The sequence below is a fragment of the Haemaphysalis longicornis genome, unplaced genomic scaffold, assembly GCF_048455015.1.
Source record: "Haemaphysalis longicornis isolate Haplotype H1 unplaced genomic scaffold, Haemaphysalis longicornis Haplotype H1 scaffold_426, whole genome shotgun sequence".
Lineage (NCBI taxonomy): Eukaryota > Metazoa > Arthropoda > Arachnida > Ixodida > Ixodidae > Haemaphysalis > Haemaphysalis longicornis.
The window spans coordinates 102,558-120,849 of NW_027526370.1; the positions used below are offsets into that span (position 1 = coordinate 102,558).

Consider the following 18,292-nt stretch of genomic DNA (forward strand, 5'->3'; position numbering starts at 1 on the left):
TGGAAGTTTCTCTTCGACCGGGCAGGTACTTGGCGAAGCGAATTTGAGTTCAAACGGCGACGCCGAATTTCGGTCGCTTTAGGGGACAGACAGGCAGCCGTTACATGGGCTTCGTGGGAGCGGCGTCTGTTTTCGTCCGCGTAACCTAGTGAGCGAACGCAGCAGCAACAAAACAAAGAAAATGGAGAGGAGGGTATAAGAAAGGGTGAACTGGAGTAGACACAAGCGGCAACGGCGTCCTCTTTCTCACTGCCTTTCCCTTACACATGTTTGTCGCCACCAAGGAGCACCCTCCCCCTGACACTTTCCCCAGTCGCTGTTCCATTCTCCGCTAATCCAAACCATGTAACGTTTGCGCGGGAGGTTGAAACACGATATGCAATAAAATGCTCGCTGCTCCCTTGTGTGGGGCTAATCCGAACCACGTGACATTTGCGTGGGAGGTTCAAATACGATTTGCAACATGCTGGCCGGCGGCGGCGGTGCACTGCGAGGTAGCAGCAGAGTAGCTCACGCCGCCGTACGCTCGCTGATCACGCGAACACTTCTACAGACGCAGCAGAAATGCGCCGCGACCGGTAAGACTGCAGCTTTCATTGCTCATAAATTTCACATTATGGAGTGCAGTAATCGTCGTGCATTTTTTATGCCCATCTGTGCTTCTGTTTATGCCCATCTATGCCCATCTGTGCTTCTGTTCTGTCACAATCATCTGATAACCTTGTACCGCCGTTAGCTGCCGACTTCGCGCTTGCCAAAGGGGCATCGGTGGAGGCGAGGGGGACAATAGTTGTGAAAGAGGTGTCAGCGGTGGTGAGGAGGAGCCCCGAAACGGCGCCGATTAAATAGATGACACCGGAATGAAAACTGGGGAGGGGGGATTAGACATATACTGCTTTGTAGTAAAAAAATCCGTCATCTTGCATAGTAAGGTTTCAAGCGAACCACGTGGACGACTTCGGACCGCGTGCGTCGTCGTGATGTTCCGGAATCCCCATCGGGGATCACTTCGACCGACGTGGTCGACTTATAATAGAGCTGCAATACGGACGATCACCTGCCTCCCTCAAATAACGCTCATACCATCTCTTCAGGCAGAAGCTCAACTTAACACCCAGGATGAGCTTGTACATCAGCGCCGCTCAGCCCGCCAGCACAAACTTAATTTTGTTGCGGAGGCAGCGGCGTTGGCGAACTAGATTAGCCGTCCTCTACCCACCTTACCAGCCCACCCTGTAACTAGGCCGCCCTGGCTGTACCATCAAGTGACCGACAACCGGCCGCTAACTAGACTGCATAGTCGGTCGACCGGAAACGCAGACGCGCAGTCCGTGGGCGCACCATTACTAGCGGCTGTATCAAATTTTCCTTCTCCTCCGTCTTCGTAATTGCGATGTCGCGTATACCAGCGCGCGCCGTGCGGCAGGAAAGTCTTACAATCTTTGAATATACTTATACACTAAATGTTTTCGCCCTCCCCAGTTTTCACGTTAATAGAGGGGTCCGGTTTTTTCGGCAACGTTTTCCTGGAGATAGATATTTCCCGCAACTTCTGGATATTACGTTTCTTCAAGCACTCATTTCGAGTGGTATAAAATGTTAAAAAAAAAACAGTGGAGGATTCTTCATGTGAGATTCAATAGAAACTCGGTAATGCACTTCGAGCTGTTAAATAGTTGTAGAGGAATTTGTGGAAGCTGGGGCACAAGACGGAGTTTTTTTAATGTCCCTCTCATTCAGAACCGAAGCAAAACTGCGCTTATGAAACACTCCGCACCTGGCCTTCTATGCTAGCGGAGCTTACATCCATTCGGGACGGACTGCTAGCGCTACTACCGGTACTTCAAGCTCCTGGAAGTTTTACTGTACAACTGTACACGGACTCAACGGCGGCCGTAAGGGATTTGCGCCATGTACCCTCAAACTCGTCTGTCTCAAGAGACACTCATCAGCAATTGAATACGTACCCTTGCCTTCTCCGACTGTCGTGGATCCGGCGTAATACTATCACCGCTCTTATTTCGGCGGATAGATCCTCTCACCTTACGTCAGTTTTAAGACCACTGCCCTTGCTGTGAACTGACCCACATGAACAATTAGTCCAACTCAAGGAATATCTGCGTTGCGCCACACGCGCTCTCATCCCACCGTGTGGAACAGACCTTCGCAGTGGGTTCGCCCGCTGGGAGGAGGTCCTGTACCGTAGACTTCGAGTTGGGGTGGCCCTCTCTCCTGCGGTAACCCGGGCGTGGCCCCCGCGCTACCAAGCCCCGTTTACCACGAACTTTCCCTTCTGTACGACTCCTGCCGAAGACGCCCACACCAACCACCTGATATGGACGTGCCCTTCCCTGAGTGCAGCGAGAGCCCGACACCTTCGCGGCACAGTCCTGCATCCTGGGAGACCCCCCGATTTCCAACGATTGCTGTGGGGGCCCCACCACCGCAGTATTCTGGACTTTCTCCGGGAAACGGGTGTCAACTTGTACCTGTAGGACATTATGCCAAAGGGCATACTATCGCGATTAAAGAAGAAATACCTGGCCGACACGTCACAGAATCTGGTAGGTAGTCCAGGGTTCGACGGAAGTCCGTCTGGTCAGGTGGTACGTTCATAATAAAATTGCGGTCACTGACCAAGTCAAAAGAATAAAATTGACGTTTCTGATCCCCTACGGAATCCTTGTTCACAATGAGGCGAGGCAAGATGTCGTCGCGATTTTTATGCTGTGAAGATGCGCCGTAATGATCATGCGTAGATACCGGGCATATTGCCACTGGTCCAATTGATAGTATCTGACGTCGTTTGAATAAAACGTGATTCGACGAGGAGCCTGGTTGTTGCGTTTCTTTCCTTGGCGATGATTGTGGCACTGTCCCAGTCAATTTGGGGATTATGGGCTTCCGCGCGTTCTGCGAGAGCATTCGCAGTGACGTTCTTTTTGTTTACGTCACGCTGGTGTTCCTTGAGGCGTCTCGGGAACTTTCCAGTTTCACCAACGTATACGCAGTCGCAGTCGCCACACGGGATCTTGTAAATGACACCTGAGTACTTTTCTTTCGGGAGCTTGTCCTTCACGTTCACTAGCTTGCCACGAAGTTTTCCGCAGGGCACGTGGGCAACCCGCAAGTAGTAATTGGAAAATACCCTGGAAAGGGCTTCGCTGACGCCGGCGACGTAAAGGCAGAAGCGCATGGAGCGTTTTTTCACGCGATTCTCGCGCGTCGGCGTTGTGGGTGTGTTTTTTCGACGCCCGCGTCGGCGATTCCGCGCCCGCGGCAGCATCTGCCTTGGCTAGATTTTGACGCGCATCGCGTGCGGCAGTGGGAGGAGCCTGGCGACTTGCGCCAATAGGGAGGCGCGCGCCTCACGGCGGCGGTTTCGAAGCGCTCTAGACAGCCGTCTGGCTCCGCCGGGGATGTTTAGGCTTACCACCCCAGCAGATATTGAATGGGCGCTTTCACTAGCGGCGCGGATGTTGTTTTATAGTACCGTTTTCACCCTCATTATAAGCTCCTTTACCGCACAAGCAACTTTCTTCGTGCCTTGAGCCGCATTGTAGAGTGCGCTTAGAACCGGTCGCTCGAGCTCCCGACACCACTTCGCTGCCGAAGCCGCTGCCATGTTGCCCCCGCCCGCCGCGGAGCGCGCAGCGTGCGGGTGGTTACAAGGCAGCGTCAGCGGGCCTGTGGCGCGCGCGCCGCGTTTTCGCGAGCAGAAAACGCTCCATGCGGTTCACGCTTAAGGGATTGCCACCCTGGAGTGGAATGTTCGCCTCAGTGCATCTTCGGCAGGATGCAAAATTCCCTGTTTGACTTGCTTGATGTATTTCCGCGGGCACCCGTTCTGAGATAGTTCTTGTTGAATATTCTTTAGTTCTCTATCTAGTGACGACGTCTTGTCCATGCATGCTCCGATAATGTACGCAGTCCAGGGTTCAACGGACTACGTACATTATCGGAGCATGTATGGACAAGACGTCGTCACCAAGATTCGTCGATTCGTGTCGCTAACGTCCAGGACCAAGGCGTTCAGGACACACCTGGAATTTAACCTGACGTACAAAAGGGAGAACTTAACGCCAAAATCACTACGCCTGAAGACGCCGGTTCAGACGACCTATGGCCACCAGATAATTCGGCAAGCGCAGCGGAGGTTGCTGCAGGCAAGAATTTTGGAATTCCGACAGAAGCTACGGGATCTGGAGACGGAAACATTCTTCGCCCGACGCCGGCTAGAGCACCTGATACCTGAGGAGTTCTGTGACGTACAGCTACACGCTAACTTCAGCTCTACTTGTGGGGTGCGCGAATGCAGGATTTCGCAGCAGAGGAAGCTGGAAGCGTTACGCCCTAAGGCCACGGAAGAGGGACGGCGCAACTTCGTGAACCTCTCGTCGTACGAGCCTACCTCAGCTGAGTTGTCCGTCCTACAGCGAGGCCTCAACTTCAACACGGACACTGCACCAGACCCGATGAAGGAAATCAGCGCGGTGAAAAAGCCGTCTGTCAACTCCCGCCAAGCGTGCGGGACGAGGCCCGCACTCGGGCAATTGGAGAGCTCTCGAAATGGCGAAAACAAAGATGGTCACGCACAGGATTCCAAGCTCCCGAAAAGCGTGCCATACGAAGAATTCAGGACAACAGCGATGTGGTAGTCCTTCCAGCCGACAAAGGGAACGCCACCGTGCTTCTAAACAGGAGTGACTACAATACGAAAATGATGTCTGTACTGAACGACGGCCCAACGTACGTGGGTTTGCCCAAGGACCCGACAACAAGCGTGCAAAGTAAGCTTCAAGGGCTTCTTGCTGAACTTTTCAAGCTAGTGCCTCCTGAACAAAAGAAGCTCTATTACCGACTTCTATGCACCAACGGTTCAGCCCCCGCCATTTATGGCGTACCTAAGATACACAAGCAAGAATGTCCTCCGCCAAATAGTAGACTTTACAAGGTCGCCACTGTACCGCCTTTCTGGATACCTGCACCAAGTGCTGAGTCCCGTAGCGGGTAAAACATCGACGCAAACCCAAAACGGATCCGACTTTGTTGAGAAAGTGCGACATGTGACCTTGAGTCCCGACGATGCTATGGTGTCCTTTGACGTGACATCCCTCTTTACCAGCGTCCCTGTCGACCTTGCTGCGACCGCTTGCAATGATGTTTTGAACCATGACAGCACACTTGCCGACCGCACCCCCTTTGACGTGCCTGAGCTCTGCAAGGTGCTCGACTTCTGTTTGAGCACCACGCACTTCACGTATTGCAACAAATTCTACAAGCAGGCCCGCGGCACGGCGATGGGAGCTTCAATATCGGTAACTACAGCTAACCTTGTGATGGAGGCCATAGAAGAAAAAGCTCTGAGTTCTTTCACGCCCGCCCCAAAAGTTTTCTACCGTTACGTGGAAGATTGCTTTTGTGTTCTCCGAAAGGATGACGTTACAAGATTTCAGCCATGCTTGAATTCCGTAGAACCCAGTATCCAGTTCACTGTTGAACAAGAAAATGGATGCCTGCCCTTTCTTGACGTTCTCGTGAGGCGCACAGATAATGGACTCGCCTTTTCTGTCCACAGGAAGGTGACCCACACCGGCCAGTACCTCAACTTTGCCTCCTGACACCCCGTTGGCCACAATACATCTGCTGTTTCCTCCTTGGTAACCCGCGACAAGCGCATTTGCACCGGGGAGAAGCAACTAGATAGAGAACTAAAGAAGATTCAACAAGAACTATCTCAGAACGGGTACCCGCGGAAATTCATAAGCAAATCGAACAGCGAATTTTGCATCCTGCCGAGATGCACCGATACGAACATTCCACTCCAGGGCGGCAATACCTTACGTCGCCGGCGTCAGCGAAGCCCTTTCCAGGGTATTTTCCAATTATGACTTGCGAGTTGCCCACGTGCCCTGCGCAAAACTTCGTGGCAAGCTAGTGAACATGAAGGACAAGCTCCCGAAAAAAAGTACCCTGGTGTCATTTACAAGATCCCGTGTGGCGACTACGACTGCGTATACGTTGGTGAAACTGGAAAGTTCCCGAGACGCCTCAAGGAACACCAGCGTGACGTAAACAAAAAGAACGTCACTGCGAATGCTCTCGCAGAACGCGCGGAAGCCCATAATCCCCAAATTGACTGGGACAGTGCCACAATCATCGCCAAGGAAAGAAACGCAACAACCAGGCTCCTCGTCGAATCACTTTTTATTCAAACGACGTCAGATACCATCAACTGGACAGAGGGCAATATGCCCGGTATCTACGCACGATCATTACGACGCATCTTGACAGCATAAAAATAGCGACGACGTCTTGCCTCGCCTCATTTTCAACAAGCATTCCGTAGGGGATCCGAAACGTCAATTTTAGTCTTTTGACTTGGTCAGTGACCGCAACTTTATTAAGAATTTGGTAGGGCCCGAAATACCGTCGAAGAAGGTTCTCACTGAGTCCGCGTCGTCGGATGGGAGTCCAAACCTAAACACGATCGCCAGGGTGGTACTCGGCGTCTCGGCGTCGGAGGTTGTAGCGCCCAGCATCCACTAGCTGCTGACCCGTTGTATGAACTCAAGCGAGCTGGCGGGCCTCCTCCACACGCTGAAGGTATCCTTGGACGTCGAGGTTGAGGTCGTCGTCTTCTACATGCGGAAGCATGGCGTCAAGCATTGTAGTCGGCCTTCTTCCGTAGACAAGCTCGAACGGCGTCATCTGCGTAGTTTCCTGGATAGCCGTGCTGTACGCAAACGTGATATACGGGAGCACTTCATCCCAAGTCTTATGGTTAACGTCGACGTACATTGACAGCATATCCGTGATTGTCTTGTTCAGAAGTTCTGTTAGTCCGTTCGTTTGTGGGTGGTACGCCGTCGTTCTTCGGTGATCTATGTTGCAGTAGCGAAATATTCCTTGCATCAGCTCCGCAATGAAGGCGCCGTTCCACGGTCCGTGATTAGGACGGCTCCATGTCGGAGCACAACTTAGCTTATGAAGAACCTTGCGACATTTTGTGCAGTCCCCCTTGAAAGAGCGGTGGTCTCTGCGAAGCGTGTCATGTAGTCTGTCACTACGACAATCCACTTGTCCTCGGATCCGGATGTAGGGAACGGGCCCAGAAAGTCCATTCCAATCTGTTAGGAGGGCCTTGACGGGACGGCGATGGGCTGCAGAAATCCGGCGGGTCTCGTCGGTGGCGTTTTTCGTCGCTGGCAGTCACGGCAGCTCCGGACGTAGTGGGTGACGTCGGATGTAAGGCGGCGCCAATAGTACTTCGCCTCTATTTTTCCAATTGTGCGGGCTGTGCCGAGATGTCCGGAATACGGGTCGTCGTGGCACGCTTCCAAAATTTCGTCACGAAGGTCTGTGGGGATGACAAGAAGATAATTCGTTCTTGTTCCAGGCTGAAATTCTTCTTCACGAGGACGGAGTTTTTCAGGCTGATCATGGTAGGTTGCGTTCGAAGGTCCTAGGCACGTCGACGTTGCATCCTTCGAGGTAGTCGATTATGTCGCGTAAGTCGGGGTCGGCACGCTGCTGGGCGGCTAGGTCGTCACGACTCCGAAGAATGCGCTGTCTTCATCAGAGTCTTGTGGTGGTGGGTCAACGGGAGCGCTGGACAGGCAGTCGGCGTCGAAGTGTTTTCTGCCGGATTTATAGACGATTGTAACGTCGAACTCTTGCGCACGCTCCACCTCCCAAGATGGCCAGAGGGGTCCTTCAAATTGGCGAGACAACACAGCGCATGGTGGTCTGTCACAACCTTGAATGGTCTACCATAAACGTATGGGCGAAATTTGAAATCGCCCATATAATAGCGAGGCACTTTTTTTCAGACGCTGAGTAGTTTTTCTCCTCCTTCGACAGACCACGGCTGGCAAAGGCGATTACTTTTTCGCAATCGTTTTGTTTTTGGAAGAGGACGGCACCCAAGCATATATCACTGGCGTACGTGTGCATTTCCGTTTCGGCATCTTCGTCGAAATGAGCGAGCACGGGTGGGCTTTGCACGCGTTTTTGCAGCTCGCAGAATGCTTTTTCTTGGTCGTTTTGCCAGCTAAAGGGGGTGCTATCTTTTGTGAAGCGTGTGAGTGGCACTGCAATGCACGCGAAGTTTGCGACGAAGCGCCGGTAGTATGCGCAAAGTCCGAGAAATATTCGCACGCCCTTGTCTTTCGCCCTTGGAAAGTTCGCAATGGCTGAGGTGCGCTGGCTCCACTCAGTCGCACTGTAGTTTCCACAATCATGTGATCACTTCCAAGGTCCATTCCCGTGTTCTTCCACCCTACGTCCTCCGCCACGATGTTCTTGACAAAGGTGAGGTCGGGGGTGGTGTCTCTGGACACCGAGTTGCCCGTTCTCGTCGGGTTGGCAGGATCCGTGACGAGGACGTACCCATTGTCGAGCGCATCCTGCGCCAGGTTTCTGCCTTTGGCGTTGCTCTTGACGTAACCCCAGGACTGGTCCATGGCCTTGAAATCGCCGCATACCAGTAGCTTGGAGGAGGCTGCGTTTACTGGGGTTGCTGTAAACGTTGAGGATATAAATACTTACCTTTCTTTTCTTGCCTATCACCACTTCCGCAAAGGCGTGATCAATTGTAACGTTCGTGAGATTAAGTTCTAGAATCGTGTGCTCCTTCTTGGCCATGACGCATAGTCCCCGGCTGTTGTCGTCGGTAGACCATAGCGCTCTGTAGCCATGTAGGGGGCGACGCACTGTTAAAGTTTCTTGGAGTAGGATTATGTCTGGTTTCCAGTCGCTGCTCTCGATGTGTTGCAGTAGAACTGCCCACTTCCTGTCCAGGCCGCGGCAATTCCACTGCCAAATGACTATTGTTGTTTCTGGGGCCATGACTAGTCTGTACCGGTAATGCCGCCCTGCGCCGTCATGCGTGGGTACTGGTGTTGGGATAAGGCCTCATAGAACAAATGGGTCGACTGGGAAGCCTTCAGGAGGCAAAGAAACGAGGCCGCAGACGAAAACGAACACATCCAAGACATCGCCGCCTGGATGAAAAACGTTACCAGGGACGTGAAGATGGCCACGAGAGAAATCGAGACGGATGTTCAAGTCGATAGCATGGACAGCAGGCTATTCCATCTAATCCAGGCGAAGCGATCTCTACAAGAGCGATGGAAGAAGCAAAGGCTCAATAGAGGGCTGCGGAAGAAGATTGCCGGTCTGAATCGCAAGATTGAGGAGCACTGCCACGCGCTCAACAACCAGAAATGGAACGAGCTCTGCAACGCTGCTGACGGCCAACTCCACAACGGCAGAACGTGGAACCTATTCCGGCACCTACTGGATGAGACGAAGACCAAGTCTTATCAGACGGATAGGCTTGCAAAGATTCTACACGCGGAAATCAAGGAAAGAGGCAAGGATGCGGTGAAGAAGAAACTTCTGGAGAAATACATCCCCTCCACGCCGAAAGTCACCCACAGAGATTACTTTGGAAGCCCAAACGACAGGTTGGACAGAGACATCGACGTCGAGGAAGTGCGGACGGCTCTGCAAGAGCTTAACAGCAGATCGGCTCCAGGTCCCGACAGCGTGCCGAACGGAGCACTCAAGAACCTCGATGACCGCTCGATTGTAGCCCTCACGAAATACTTCAACGAGTGCTGGAGGTCGGGAGTCATACCGAAGGAGTGGAAACATTCTAAGATGATCCTGATACCCAAGCCTGGAAAGCCGCTGAGCACGGACAACCTCCGTCCAATATCGCTCACATCCTGCATAGGCAAGGTACTGGAGCGCGTCCTACTAGCGCGCTGGCAAGAATATCTCGAAAACAACGACCTTTACCCCGACAGTATGATCGGATTCCGGCAGCACTTGTGCACGCAGGACGTCATGATACAACTGAAGCACCTCATTGTCGACAGGGACACCCGAGACTCAAGGGCCGTCATGGGCCTTGATCTACAGGGGGCCTTCGACAATGTCAACCACTCGGCGATCCTGCGCCAAGTCTCTAAGTTGAACATGGGCAAGCGGACCCACGAGTCATAGAGAGCTTTGTCACGGGCCGAACGGCAGAAATCGTTGCGGGGGATCTCGCAACGGACGCCAAAGAGAACGGCAGCCGAGGCACCCCTCCAGGGTCGGTGATCTCGCCGCTCCTATTCAACCTAGTCATGATCGAGGTCGCCAGTAGACTCGCAGAGGTGGAGCACGTCGGGCACACCATATACGCCGACGACATCACGCTGTGGGTCGAGGGCGGCAGCGACGCTCGAGTAGAAGAGGCGCTTCAGCGGGCGGTACGGACGGTCGAGGAAAGCCTCGAGGGCACCGGCCTCAGATGCTCACCGAATAAATTTGAGGTGCTGCTATACAGGCCCAGGGAAGGTCCCCGCACTGAAAAGAGAAGCGACCGCGAGGAAATCTCCGTCTACACCAAAGACGGTACCGTCATACCCAGAGTCACAGATATCCGTATTATGGGAATGCTTATTAACGAGCACGGAGGCAACGGGAAAACAGTGACACGGGTCGTCGGCAAGGCGGCCAACGCCATCAGACTAATGAGAAGAGTGTCGAACAGACGGAGGGGACTTCGCGAGGAGAACTTCACGAGGCTCGTGCTCTCTTTCGTCCTCAGCCACATCACATACGTGGCTGCCTTCCACAAATGGAAGGGGGACGAAACGAACAAGCTCAACGTAGTCATCCGAAGGGCATACAAGACGGCCATCGCAGTTCCCTAATCCACCAGCACGGAGAAGTTGTACACTCTGGGCATCCACAACACCCTCGACGAAATCGCCGAGGCTCAGAGGATTGCCCAGCTGGAGAGGCTTTTCATGACCAAGCCCTGTAGGAGAATCCTGGAGAAGCTTGGAATACGATATCCCGAACAACAAGGAGCCAAGACGCCCGTCCCGGACGAGATCAGGAGCAAAATTCGCGTGGGCACTATCCCGCGCAACGTGCACCCCGAATACAATGAAGGCAGACGCAAGGCGAAGGCCAAGGCGCTGGCGGACCTGCACGCCGGCGACGCAAGCGCCCGTTACGTGGATGCTGCCGAATATGCGAGCAGAAGAGGATTCGCCGTGGTTGTCATCGACGCTGGGGGCAGCATCAGAGCGGCGGCCAGCACGGCGAGCAGTACATCCGAAGAGGCCGAAGAGGTGGCCATCGCACTGGCCATCAAAGACCCGGGCTGCCCCACTGTCCTCAGCGATTCGCGGCAGGCAATCAGGAACTTTGCCCGAGGCAGGGTCTCTGCTGCTGCGACGAAGATTTTAAACGAGATACCGAGACACCGGGAAAGGGCAAGAATAAAGTGGTTCCCGACACACGCAGGGGAAGTGTCGGACACCAACGCCAACCATAACGAAACCGCACACGACCGCGCGCGCGAACTAAAGGACCGCGCCGGGTCAAGCGGTGATCACTTCTGGTTCAGTACAAGAGACCGAATGACCAGCTTCAACGAGATAACCAAGGCCTATCGGCTCGCCAGACGCACGCACCCGCCGCCCTGTAAAGGGCTGAGCAGGGAGCAGGCAGTCGTATATAGGCAGCTCCAAACACGAACGGTCATGAGCCCGGCTTTCATGCACAAGATTTTCCCGGAGGCACATCCCGACGGTACGTGCAGGGTGCGTCGCAACGCCCCCGCGACTCTTGATCACATAGTCTGGGAGTGTCTGAACTTCCCAGAAGATTCTACATCAGGAAGACTTCCGCCCGCCTTTGAAGAGGCTAAGCGATCTGGCAACCAAGACCTCCAACTCGAGGCCATCCAGCGGGTCATCGTAGCGTTGACCAGGCAGGAGACTTCGCAGCCCGGTAACGGGCGGGGGGCCTCTAACCCCGGTGGCGACAGCGAGGACGACACTGGCCAAGTCTGAAGTCTTAACTTGGACTTCAACCGCAGGCACAATAAATGTTTTTCCAATCGAATCCAATCGCAATGGCTGAAGTTTTCGCCGGGTCAGGCAGGACTCCCGCGGCATTGACGACATGGCCCAAAAACTTGAGTTCCTCGTACTCGAAACGGCACTTTTCGGGCTTCAGCGTTAACCCCGACGTACGAATGGGCTCGAGTACAGACTGCAACCTTGTAAGGTGTTCGTAGAAAGTCCGGGAGAATACCACAACGTCGTCGAGGTATACGAGGCAGGTGTGCCACTTCAGGCCAGCTAGCACACTGTCCATGACTCTTTGAAAGGTTGCTGCTGCCGTGCACTGCCCGAACGGCATCACCTTGAACTCATAAAGGCCATCCGGGGTTATGAATGCAGTCTTCTCTCGGTCTCTCTCGTCCACTTCTATTTGCCAGTAGCCTGTCTTTAAATCCATCGATGAGACGTACTTCGCGTGGCAGAGGTGGTCGAGGGCGTCGTCGATTCGTGGCATGGGGTATACGTCCTTTTTGGTGATCTTGCTCAGTCGCCGGTAGTCAACGCAGAACCCTAATGTGGCATCCTTTTATTCACGAGTACGACCAGCGCAGCCCAGGGGCTTTTTGATGGCTGTATAATGTCGTCGCTGAGCGTGTCGTCGCCTTGAGTCCGGATGGCTTCCCGCTCGTGTGAAGACGGTACGGTGACTGTCGGGTAGGTCGGGCTCCATCTTCGGTTATTATTCGCTGCTATTATTGTTATTATGCGCCAAGCAAGCCCCAGTCGTGCCAGCCGCCGACAGCCAGGCCTCGCACCCGAGCTCGGTCTACTACCGGAGAAAGTGAAGAAGGAAGACGTCGCAACCAGCACCATGGTCAACCAAGCCAATCCTCCCGTCGTTCTGCAGCAACCTCGGAAGCCCCCATCCTTCTTAGGATCCCTTGGGGAAGATCCGGAAGAGTGGCTGAAGAAGCTGGAGCGCGTCCGAAGTTTCAACCGATGGGATGATGTATAAACCCTCAGGCAAGTGTTTTTCTACCTCGGAGACTCGTCTCAAGTCTGATTTGAAAGTCACGAGAGCTCGCGAACATCATGGAGCGTGTTCAAAGCGGAATTTTTGAAAACATTCACAACTGTTGTGCGGAAAGAACGAGCTGAGCTGTTGTTGCAGACGCGAATCCAACATCCCAACGAAGGTGTTGTAGTGTTCGTTGAGCAGATGAAGATGCTGTTCCGATGAGCTGACCCCGAAATGGTGCGCTTTCTGATCATCATCATCATCATCATCACCAGCCTGTCTACGCCCACTGCAGGGCAAAGGCCTCTCCCAGTCTTCTCCAATTACCTCGGTCCTGTGCCAACCGTGACCAATTTATCCCCGCAAACTTCTTGATCTCATCTGCCCATCCGCCCCCTGCAGCGCTTGCCTTCTTTAGGGATCCACTCTGTTACCCTTTCTGATGTGGGGAGTTAAACAAGACCTCTTCGCTGGGCTCATTCGCAACCCCCCCAAAACCGTCGCTGAGTTCGTGGCCGAGGCTTCGATGGTCGAGAGGACCCTGGACATGCGTTCGAGGCAGTAAGATCGGCCTCTCGACGCGTTTTTGGCGAACCCCGTCAACGCCCCTGGATTCGCGACGGAAGACGTAGGGGAAACAATCCGCCCCGTCGTTCGCGAAGAACTGGGGAAGCTTTTCCCAACCACGCCGCAACCCCAACTCACCTCCCTGACCGACGTGATCCGAGAAGTCCAACACGCACTGGGAAATTCTACGCCGTCGGAAGCACCCCGCGAACCACAAGCTATGTCCTACTCCGCGGCAGTTCGCCGACCCCGCCCTGCTCCAACACGTCGTCAACAGGACCCGCCGTACCCCGCCCACTGTCGCCCGCCCGACCCCCGGTAGTCCGAAACAAGACGCCGAGGAAGACGGACGTATGGCGACCCCCCGATAATCGTCTGCTGTGCGACCACTGCCGAGAGGCCGACCACATCTACCGTCGCTGTCCCTACAAGAGGCTTGGTTTGCGAGGGTTCTCCACCGACGCCCCACGCCCCCTACCCGTCAACGCCCTACTGAGATAAAAAAATACCTCTCCAACACCTACCAAGACCAGCCCGCTTCAACCGTTCACTGTCGCACTACCCAGCATATCCTCCAGGTGTTACGAAGCCAAAGACGACGCAGTTGTCTTCAGAGAAAACAAGTTTATTGGAGCGAACTTGTGCTCCCCTAACAACTCAAAGAATACACAGGCGGCGAAGCAGCAGTCAGCAAAGTGACGTGCTCAAGCGAACGTCGGCAATTCGAATGCCGCGGCGTCTGCTGTGTAGGCTTTTATCTTTCGGCGCGAGTGTTTCTGAAACCATCGATTTACATCCAGAACATTGTATATCAAAGAAGATTATTCTGGGCTAGTGACGTTAGGGCGCAACAGTCTGCTTATCTGAATGAGATAGCCCGTGCGGCATAAAAATAAATAATGGAAGACGCGCTTCGTTTGGCACACAGATAACAGAGCCGGGCGTGGCCGGGAAGTAAAAACAAACAATAAATAAAGAAACCCATAAATGGTTCGCGGCAATACAACGGCGCGTATGCTGATGTGTCTATAATTTTTAAGCTCTTTTACATCTCTTTTTTTTGTAAATAAGAGAATAATGGGAGAGGCATTTGCCCTGCAGTGGGTGTAGATAGGCTGGTGATGATGATGGCGTTCTCCAAGGCCAGTGGAGTTTCTAAAGTTATGAGGCATTCCATGAGTAATTTTGCAGGCTTTCGTATAACATAACCACCATCCTTTAGTTGATGAGCGGTTTCATTGTCGCCAACTGCGCCTTTGCTCCTTTTCCTTCCCCTTAGCTATACTTGTCCACTTCGTCTTGAGTTTTTGCTGGATCCTACTGCCCCTTACGTGTCAAGCGTCTCGGGTATGAAGGTGACAGAGCTTATACGCGCAACTAACACGTGTGTAGTGTGCATAAAGTCCTGAGCTTGCGTATAGCCACCAAGTCTCGCATAAAATCTGATTGCACGCGTGCCGGAGGGGGGCGGCGTGAGGGGGAGCACGCGGCTGTGGATGGCCAGGGTGGGAGTAGCACGTGTCAGGCAACCGCCACCACAACCCTCGGCCAGCGTGGACTGACCAGCGCATGTGGTGGGCGCACAGAGAGCGGCCTCCGACAAGGACTCTTCGTGGGGGTCAGTGGGTTCAATGCTGCAGTGTGTTATTCACTGACGGGTTTCTCCCATGACCGTAGTGTATTTCAACCTGACATTTCTGTGCATATTGTATTTTGTTGTCCCAGAGTATAGAGGTAATTTAGGTTTATTGCGTGTCGGCATTGCCTCGTCGGGTGAGTTCGGGCTGGCGAACGCTTCACATAGGAAGGAGGTTCCTTCACGGTATTTCTCTCCTAAGCATATTGCCTCAACTGAAAACTCATACTGACCGTTGCGAGTAGTCAGGAAAAGAAACCCGCCGCGGTGGCTCAGTGGCTAAGGCGTTACGCTGCTGAGCACGAGGTCGCGGGTTCGATTCCCGGCCGCGGTGGTCGCTTTTCTGATGGAGGCGAAAAGCAAAAACGCCCGTGTGTACGAGATTTCGGCGCACGCTAAAGATCCCCAGGTGGTCAAAATTAATCCGGAGCCCTTCACTACGGCGCGCCTCATCGCCTGCGTTGCGTCGGCGCGTTAAACCCTACAATCAATCAATCAATCAATCAATCAAGTCAGGAAAAGAAATGAAGTGAATAAAACGACTGCCGGAAGCTGCAAATATGCCAGAATACAAAAGCACTGTGTCACTAACGCGCTAGCAGCCTTTCCAGCGAGTCTGCTACCCACCGATCCCCCTTAAAGTTGGCTTCACAGTTCTTCACAAACAAAATGCAGAGGAAACATCGCACCAGGAGCACCTGGGACAGCCTTATATTAAGGCATGGGCGCCTTTCGTATTCACATAAAACGTAATACAGACGGTTCCTATAAGACCGGTGTCACTATTATGCGCAAATGCAGTTCTATACGCCGCGTCCTGTCACTCTATTTTTTCATATAGATTCTGAAGTTGCCAATTATATAATTTGCGCTATTATAGAGATTGCATCGGTTAACTTCACCAATTAAGCCCTATTGTTCCAGGTACAAGCCGTCGCATATTTCTGGTTGTGTAGTCGCCAAGGAATGCGAAGCCATTAGAATTCCGCTGGTACAAGCGAAGACGCCGCAGGCCTTACCTGGGTGTTTGTCGACGAGCAACCGCGCTTGACGGGTACCACTGGAGAAGTTGACAAGCACACAAAGGGATTCGTTCACTTGCGGCTTTCCACGAGCTAAGCGGCAACGTTAAAAAGAACGGAAGCGCAAGTAGTGTCCCGATATAGCACGTGCAAAGGAACGCTTGGCGTACGTGTTACCTGCGGTACCCTCGTTCACTCAAGGCCACATATTGAGGCTGAGTCGCGCTTTCACAACAAGCAGTAAACCAACCCACGACACAAGTGCTGCACACATGGAGGCATGTTGGTGTTCGCTGTGCTCCATTGTTTCGTGCTAACAGGAAGCACCGGTTTTGGACGGGCCCTGAAACATGTTTTGAACATTCGGGGAAAGCAATTTTAATTGGCTTCGGGGCGTACGGCATCTGGCCCAAATATAAGTTTATTTTGCACAGCGACGATCAAAAAGCTTACCTAGCACTTCATCAGTTCAGAACGTGCCATCGGCACACACGTTTGGCGTTTCAGTACGCACTCGTTCCGTTACATCGCGGTTAGAGCACTTAGGACGCACAACCTTGTCGCACGCCGTGTCTGCGCAGGATTTTGTGCTGATTTTACGAGCGGCGCCCGAACTTTGGCAACCAAAACATTTCGACCCTAGCATATTTTGTGTGTATCCCTATGTGTCTTAGTAGCCATGCCACTTTACAACATGCAGACTAGTCGCTATAAGTAGTAGCAGGCACAAAAAAAAAACACTCATCATTTTCATTTGCATTAAGGTGTGGATAACTGAAAGAGCTGTTTGCAAATGTTGCTGACATTACAGCAGGCAAATTGTGGGTTTTTTAAAGCAATGCTGCTTTTGGCAGATAACACAGTTTGTTGTCCATTTCGTGTTTTTTTTTAAATGCAGAGCATTTCAGTAACTCACGATGTCACCCGCGTTGACGTCCGTAGTCGTAGTCCGCACCCCTCCCCCTACACTATATAAAAAAAAATACTATCCGGCGCCTGGTTTCGATCCCTCGATCCTGCTGGTGGAACGCAATGTACATGGTGCTCTACCCACTGCGCCACAAAGCCGACACAGAATGGGAGGCTATGAACGCGCCTTATATCCTTGACTCGTTCAAACTATGTCAAGAATGATACCACGCATTCACTACCACCAACTCCCCAAACACTAAACGTTAACGCAATACACCCACCCCCTATGCGACGCATTTACTCGAGTCCCCCTCGCGGGGAGATGGGCCCAATTTTTTTAGTTTGCATCCCTTTCATTGTCACTAAAAGGTTCAAAATAAAAGTTATCATAGACCCTCTTGAGAACAAAGTGCCGTGGAGCGACAAAGACCGGATTCCTTAAATGCCGATGTATATACAGTTTGCTTAATAATGCGCATGTTAAAAGAGATCTTTTTAGTTTTTTATCGCAACCACTGCTTGATTGCGTCGACATGGTACGAATTTGGCTTCACTTAGAAACAGCAATGTCAGAATTGTACAGTAAAATGGCCCAGAAAACAAAATGCCATGGCGATTCCGAAATAGAGCCGCCATCTCTTCACAACCGAAACACGTGTGACTCTGGTATGACCTGTGGTTGCCCAGGTTGGGGCAACACACACAGACTAACGTCAATTTCCATTGTTGGCGCAGCGTTTTTTCGTCACACCAAGGCGAGGTCATCCAGGCTGGCCTCTACCTAATAAGCCATGATTTGGTCGAGCAAATGTGGTCTTTGGTCAGTACTCGCACTCTTCGATAGAATAGTGCGCAGTCCATCCGGCGCAAGCTTTTCAGCAGACCTGGAAGCAGGCTTCTCTTCACTTTGGCCAAGCTGTTGGTGGGTAGCCATTTGGCGAAGTACACTCCACCGTACAGATGCTTGTAAGCGGGCAGCCGCTCTGCGAAACAGCAAATGAAATCTCGATAAGCGGGAACATCCGTCCTGTTTAGCAGGTGGTCCGTTTACAAATAGAATACACTAGAGGTATTTCATGCTGCCTAAAGATGCCATTTCAATGTCGTATCAGAAAAAAAAATCCAGGAACACCTTAGCCGTCCCCATGAATTGTGAATGCGAAAGCATAAATGTGAAGTTTAACGTAACTGAATGCTCCTTGAAGTTTTGCTGCGGGCTATGTCTCCGAGTTCTCTGAATGAATTGGTGCGAGTAATTATTTAAAGTTTCTACGTAATC

General features: G+C 52.6%; 1 protein-coding gene across 1 annotated transcript in view; it reads right to left on the minus strand.

Annotated features, from left to right (window-relative positions):
* The window catches only part of LOC144137622 (uncharacterized), a 58,020-nt gene extending 41,799 nt beyond the window's left edge, over positions 1-16,221 (minus strand). The window contains exon 1 of the mRNA XM_077669565.1: positions 16,099-16,221. The gene's annotated coding sequence lies outside the window, so the exon portion shown is untranslated. The remainder of the gene's footprint in view (positions 1-16,098) is intronic.
* Between the last annotated feature and the right edge of the window lie 2,071 nt (positions 16,222-18,292).